A 7,596-nucleotide genomic window follows, 5' to 3' on the forward strand; every position below is an offset into this window, starting at 1 on the left:
TTGTTCTGCTTTACTTGACCCCACATTCCTGCTTGAAACACAGTGGCAGTGCTGGCAAATGACTTAAACTTAAGAACAAAAGACTTAAAGGCATAAGTTACTCATGTGGTCAGCTGAAAGAGGACAGAAGGCGTTGGTCTAGGCACGCCTCGGTTGGCACAGCATGCGTGACATGTCCTGTTAAAATAAGAGAAAGAGCCTCACAGCCCCAGGAGGTTTATGAGGGGCTGTTAGCAGAATATGCATCAGCAAGGAGAGCAAGGTGCAAACCTAGGCAGTCCAGGTTGCCTTGCCGCAGGCAGGCACGCAGTCTGCAGAAGCACAATGGTGATTGTCTAGATGCTGCGCTTAGATAGCTGACGCCAGGCATCCTCAATGCTAATGATTGTTAAAGGCTTAAAGGTCAGAGTAAAAGCTGAACCAGCTACCAGCTAGGTGACTTTAAAAAAAATAAAAAACTATATCCTGCACCTCCAGCCCCCTCCTCACTTGATGGAATCCTAAAGAGCACAATTAAAGCAGTGTGGAACAACAACAGCAATAACAACAGCAAAAGACAAAAAAAAAAAAAAAAAAAAAGGGAGTTCCCGTCGTGGCGCAGTGGTTAACGAATCCGACTAGGAACCATGAGGTTGCCAGTTCGGTCCCTGCCCTTGCTCAGTGGGTGAACGATCCGGCATTGCCGTTAGCTGTGGTGTAGGTTGCAGACATGGCTCGGATCCCGCGTTGCTGTGGCTCTGGCGTAGTTTGGCCGGCTACAGCTCCGATTCAACCCCTAGCCTGGGAATCTCCATATGCCGCAGGGGCGGCCCAAGAAATTGCAACAACAGCAACAACAGCAATAACAACAGCAAAAGACAAAAAAAAAAAAAAAAAGGCAGTGTGGTTTCCAGAGGCTTCGCTCTTGGTCCCTGAGACCTTGAGGTCCACCCCCGAGAGCCCCACCCCTGTTCCCACCTTTAATTAAGATAACTGTCTCTGTGTCTTGTTTTATGTTAACTTTTTCTTAAGTTTCGCAGCTCCCATTCTTCAGCCCTCACCTGAGGAGCTGGTCTCGGCAATAATGGGTTTCAATTTTTAAGACTTTATTTCTCTCTCTCTCTCTTTTTTTTTTAAATTCTGGATGTATCCAAGGTATTTAGAAGCTCCTGGGCCAGAAACTTTTGTCATAGCAGTGACCAGATCCTTAACCCACTGCACCACAAGGGAACTCCACAATTTTATTTCTCTTGGACTAAGTAATACATTTATGGGGTTCAAACATCAAAATAAACCACAGAAGACACAGAATTGCCCAAAGCAATTCTGAGGAACAAAAACCAGGCAGGAGGTATAACTCTCCTAGATTTCAGGCAATATTACAAAGCCAGAGTAATCAAGACAGTGTGGTACTGGTACCAAAACAGACATATAGACCAATGGAACTGATACACACACACACACACACACACCACACACACACACACACACACACGGAACCACAAAAGACCCAGAATCGCCAAAGCAATCCTGAGAAACAAAAACCAAGCAGGGGGCATAACTCTTTCAGACTTCAAACAATATCACAAAGCCACAGTCATCAAAACAGTGTGGTACTGGTATCAAAACAGACAGACAGACCAATGGAACAGAATAGAGAACCCAGAAATAAACACAGCCACCTATGGTCAATTAATCTTTGACAAAGGAAGCAAGAACATAAAATGGGAAAAAGACAGTCTTTTCAGCAAGTACTGCTGGGAAAACCTGGACTAGCTGCATGCAAAGCAATGAAACTAGAACACGCCCTCACAGCAGGCACGAAAATAGACTCAAATGGCTTAAAGACTTAAATATAAGACAAGACACCATCAAACTCCTGGAAGAGAACACAGGCAAAACATTCTCTGACATCAACCTTACAATGTTTTCTCAGGTCAGTCTCCCAAAGCAACAGAAATAAAAGCAAAAATAAACCAATGGGACCTCATCAAACTGACAAGCTTTTGTACAGCAAAGGAAACCAAAAAGAAAACAAAAGACAACTTACAGAATGGGAGAAAACAGTTTCCCAATGATGCAACTGACAAAGGCTTAATCTCTAAAATATACAAGCAACTTATACAACTCAACAGCAAAAATGCCAACAACCCAATGGAAAAATGGGCAAAAGACCTGAATAGACATTTCTCCAAAGAAGATATACAGATGGCCAACAGCACATGAAAAAATGCTCAACATCACTGATTATTAGAGAAATGCAAATCAAAACTACCATGAGATATCACCTTACACCATTCAGAATGGCCATCATTAATAGTCCACAAATAACAAATACTGGAAGGGGTGTGGAGAAAAGGGAACCCTCCTACACTGTTGGTGGGAATGGAAGCTGGTACAACCACTATGGAGAACAGTATGGAGGTACTTTAGAAAACTATGCAAGAACTACCATATGACCCCACAATCCCACTCTAGGGCATACATCCAGACAAAACTTTCCTTGAAAAAGACACATGCACCCACATGTTCACTGCAGCACTATTCACAATAGCCGAGACATGGAAACAACACAAATGTCCATGGACAGAGGATTGGATTAGGAAGATGTGATACACACACACACACACACACACACACACACACACAATGGAATACTACTCAGCCATAAAAAAGAACGAAATAATGCCATTCACAGCAACATGGATGGAACTTCAACATACTGAGTGGAAGTAAGTCAGAAAGAGAAAGACAAATACCATATCACTTATATCTGGAATCTAATATACGGCACAAATGAACCTTTCCAGAGAAAAGAAAATCATGGACTTGGAGAAGAGACTTGTGGTTGCCAAGGGGGAGGAGGAGGGAGTGGGATGGTTGGGGAGCTCGGGGTTAACAGATGCAGACTCTTGCCTTTGGAATGGATTAGCATGAGATCCTGCTGTGTAGCACTGGGAACTACACTTAGTCACTTATGAAGGAGCCTGATAATGTGAGAAAATAGAATGTATACATGTGTGTGTAACTGGGTCACCCTGCTGTACAGCAGAAAACTGACAGATCACTGTAAACCAGCCATAATGGAAAAAAATAAAAATAATTATATAAATAATAATACTAATAATAAATCAAAATAATCTACCCTTCCTTCCCCTCCTTTCTTGCACAGAAGGTAGCACCCAGCCATTCTGACCACTATCTGCATCTAACAGACCCTGGAGACCTCTGCATCAGTGGCCTTTCAGGTCGGAATGCTAAGCTCATTTTCTACAGAAGGTACCTAGTTACTCCAGGGTAGTAAAGCAGCTCTAAGAAGCGTACAGCTGGAAGGAAGCGGACTCACAAACGTGTGGGTTCATACCTACATGCAAATCCCCCGCCCCAGGATCTCACCTTCTGTGGAAGCACCACGGGCTTTGGTTGAAGCCCTCCTCCCTGCTGTCACCCAGAGATGCGGGAGACGCACCCAGGACCTGAGGCCTCAGCTGCAGGCAGACAGGTGCGGGCGGATGCTCTGTTCAGAGGGTCCAGCCGACTTAAGTCTTCTCCTCTACCACTGCAGCCCAGCACCCACAAGAGCCTGGCTTCAGGAGGAGCTCTGTAAATATATTTTGAGAATGACTTAATGCCTTCCCTTCGGCTACCTTTGAACTCTTTTTTTTTTTTTCTTTTTTGGCTGCACAGAGGCCTATGGAGCTCCCGAGCCAGGGACCAATCTGAGCTGCAGGCGGGACCTAAGCCGCAGCTGTGGCAACACGGGACCCTGAACCCACTGTGCCGTGCTGGGCCCGGTGACTGAACCTGTTTCCCAGAGCTCCCAAGATGCTGCTGATCCCGTTGCGCCACACTGGGAACTCCTGCGTTTGAACTCTTAAGAACAGCTGGGAAGGAGTTCCCTGGTGGCTCCGCGGGTTAAGGATCCAGTGTTGCCACTGCTATGGCTCAGGTTTGCTTCCTGGCCTGGGAACGTCCACTTGCCATGAGTGAGGCCAAAAACAGCTGAAGAAAAAACTCACAACACTTGGTTGCTAACTCCGGCTGGGAGTTGAGCACTGACCAGTAACTAAGTGACGTCCCTCGAGATCTGCACTGTCCAGTATGTGGCTGCATGAGCTACACGAGGCTGCTGAGCACTTGAAATTTGTTGAGGCTGACCTGGGCTCTAAGTACAAAATACATACCGGATTTCAAAGCCTTCGAACAGAGACAGAGAAACATCTCACGCATAATTTTTGATACTGCTTTCATGTTTCAATAATAATTTGGACACTGTTAAGTAGATGCATTCCTTTTTTTTTTTGGTCTTTTTGCCATTTCTTGGGCCACTCCCGTGGCATATGGAGGTTCCCAGGCTAGGGATCCAATCGGAGCTGTAGCCACCGGCCTATGCCAGAGCCACAGCCACGCGGGATCCGAGCCGCGTCTGCAACCTACACCACAGCTCTCGGCAATGCTGGATCGTAACCCACTGAGCAAGGGCAGGGACCAAACCCGAAACCTCATGGTTCTCATGGTTCCTAGTCGGATTCATCAACCACTGCGCCATGACGGGAACTCCAGTAGATGCATTCCTAATTCCTTTTCCTTCCTTTTTTTTTTTTTTTTGAATTTTTATAGCAGCTTTATTCACAGCGGCCGAAACTTGTAAGCAACCAAGATGCCCTTTAGTAAGTGAATCAGCTCTGGTACATCCTAACAGTGGAATATTATGAAGCACTAAAAAGTATTGAGTTGTTTTGCTTTGTTTTTCTTTTCTTTTCTTTTTCCTTTTTAATGAACTTTCCATGTTTTTTAACGTGGCTAATAGCAAACTTTAAATGACACAGATGGCATGCATTCCACTTTTTGGGACAGCACTGCTTCTGACGGCTCAGGTGCCCACTATTCCTGACACACTGAGTTCCAGTCTCAATGCTCAGGAACACAAAATTCCATTCTTCCCTCTTACAGTAGATTATCTCGCCTGTGACCACACACTCTCACACACACGTTAGACCGGAAATATGTTCCCCTCCAAATCTAACGGTTTTGCCTGCCTTTGCCCCTTCTCTCTCCCTTTTGCCACCGCAAGGGAGGTGCTTCTTCTCCTGTCAAAGGCCCTTTCCTCCATGTGTGTACTGGATCCCAGCCTCCTCCTTCTCAGAGAGACGGTGATCCATCGGGTAACCCAACTCTCTCCTGTATCTTCTGCCTCTCCCTTCTGCACTGGCTCCCTTCTAGCAGCATGCCAACATTTCTTTCTTTCTTCTTTGGCCACACTCACAGCATATGGAAGTTCCCAGGCCAGGGACACAGGCCACAGTTGCAGCAGTGCCGGATCCTTTAACACACTGTGCCAGGCGGGGATGGAACCTATGACTTTGCAATGACCTGAGTGGCTGCAGTCGGATTCCTAACCTACTAGGCCACAGTGGGAACTCCTCCAACAATCTCTAGACGCTTCTAACTTCAAGATGCCACCACCCTCTAACCCTAAAGTCCCATCTAGCTATTCTCTTTCCTCTCCTTCACACAAAATTTCTTAAGAGAGACATTCCTCTCTCCATGTCTTTGCCTTCCAACCACTTCTTCTCTTTTCTCTTTAGTGCCGCACTCCTGGCATATGGAAATTCCAGGCTAGGAGTCAAATGAGAGCTGTAGCTGCCAGCCAACACCAGAGCCACAGCAACCCGGGACCGGAGCTGTGTCTGCGACCTACCGACCTATACCACAGCTCATGGCAACGCCTGAGTGAAGCGAGGGATTGAACCCACATCCTCAAGCATCTAGTTGGGTTCCTTACCCCTGAGCCACAATGAGAACTCCCCAACCACTTCTTAACCCACTTCTTTGCAGATTTCATCCTGTTACTCCTCCAAGACTGCTCTGGTAAAAAATGCCTATGACCTGGAGTTCCTCTTGTGGCGCAGTGGTTAACGAATCCGACTAGGAACCATGAGGTTGCGGGTTCGATCCCTGGCCTTGATCAGTGGGTTAAGGATCTGGCATTGCCATGAGCTGTGGTGTAGGTTGCAGACGTGGCTCGGATCCTGCGTTGCTGTGGCTCTGGCGAGGCCAGTGGCTACAGCTCCGATTAGACCCCTAGTCTGGGAACCTCCATATGCCGCGGGAGCGGCCCAAGAAATGCCAAAAAAAGATTTAAAAAAAAAAAAAAAAAGCCTATGACCTTCAGAGATTAAATTCAAGAGACACTTTCCTGGCTCATCTTCCAGGATCTCCTAATAACAATGAACAGAGCAGACAATTCCTTCAAATATTCTTTTACTTTCCATCAGTTTCTTTCCTTTTTGTAAATACCCCCGTAGCTTTCTCCTTCTGATTTCTTGAAATGAGCACAACCTTTTAAATATACCAATCACTTCCCACTTAGTTTCCCTCTTATTTTTAAGATAAAATCCCAAATCCTTACAGACCTACCACGCTCTTCATGAGCTAGTCTGGTCCATGTCCACCTCTCCACTTCTCATGACTCTGGGTTGCAGACATCCTGCCTTCCTTCTGTTCTCAGAATACAGCACGGCCCTCCTTTTCGTTCTCAGGGACGTTGCAACAGCATCTCATTCTCCCAGGAATGCTTTCCCTCCACGTTACCTTTCTGAGCTATAAACTGGTTTAAGTTTGGACATCACGGTCCTCTAATCCCTTAACTGAGTCCCGCCTCCCGGTTCGGCAGCGTTTCTCAATACTCCGGCTGCTTTCCGACTGCACTTCGCTCGGTTGTGACCTAACCCGCCTCCTAAGGACTGGGATCTTCCTCTCCATCTGGCTCCCAAATGGTTGACATCCCCACTTATTCTGAACACACCACTTCCCGCCTGAAGGGACGTGCCCAAGCCTGGTCCCGGATTCCGTCCCCGCTTTGCGGTGCCAGCGAGACCTTGCTCTGCTCCGGGGTGGGCGTTCCGGAGCTGAGAGCCAGGAACCAACGAGGGGCCGACTCTCGACCCCGGCCTCGGTTCCCGTGTGGAAGGGCCTGGAGCGGCTGCGACCCATCCCTGGGGCCCTGGGCCAAAGGCGGGTCTCCCGCGAGATGACAGCAGCCACACGCCGCTCGCTTTACAGACGAGCCCGGGGAAAAAAAAAAAAAAACCCGGAACAAGTAAAAATCGCTTTCACCTACCGTCCGAACGCGTCCTCACCTGCCTGCCATACGGAAGTGCTGGGGTTGAAGAAGGAAGTCGTTGTGCGTCACTTCCGGGCCCCGCCCCCGTCCGGCATCGCGCTGTCACAGCAACACGTAGGCCCCCAGGCTGTGACTCCCGCGCTGTTTTCTCCCGGTTTGTTTCTGGGGTCGTGCGGGGTGGAACAGAGCAAGACCTAAAAACAAGAGAGTGGGACAGAGCCCCTCCATTGACTTGCTACATCATGCTTGCATTCCGTTTATTCAACAGGTTGTTTTTTTGTTTTGTTTGTTTTTTGGCTGAGTTCCGTTCATAGTCGAGGGGTGAACGAGGTGGTTAACCCGAGGAAGACAAAGAACAAACACATAAAAAGAATTTAACATTATCATACAAGGAAAATGGAACAGGGTAATGTGATGGAGAAAGACGGGACAGTGAGTGCTAAGCGGGATAGTAGGGAAGGCTCTTGGACAAGTGACATTTGAGTTTTTCC

The 7,596-nt window shown here is 47.3% G+C and overlaps 1 protein-coding gene across 1 annotated transcript in view; it reads right to left on the bottom strand.

Annotated features, from left to right (window-relative positions):
• Positions 1-7,156, bottom strand: part of TTF1 (transcription termination factor 1) — a 32,489-nt gene extending 25,333 nt beyond the window's left edge. The window contains 2 exon segments of the mRNA XM_047768772.1: positions 3,376-3,580; positions 7,103-7,156. The gene's annotated coding sequence lies outside the window, so the exon portion shown is untranslated.
• Between the last annotated feature and the right edge of the window lie 440 nt (positions 7,157-7,596).

This window comes from Phacochoerus africanus, chromosome 2, assembly GCF_016906955.1.
Source record: "Phacochoerus africanus isolate WHEZ1 chromosome 2, ROS_Pafr_v1, whole genome shotgun sequence".
Classification (NCBI taxonomy): domain Eukaryota; kingdom Metazoa; phylum Chordata; class Mammalia; order Artiodactyla; family Suidae; genus Phacochoerus; species Phacochoerus africanus.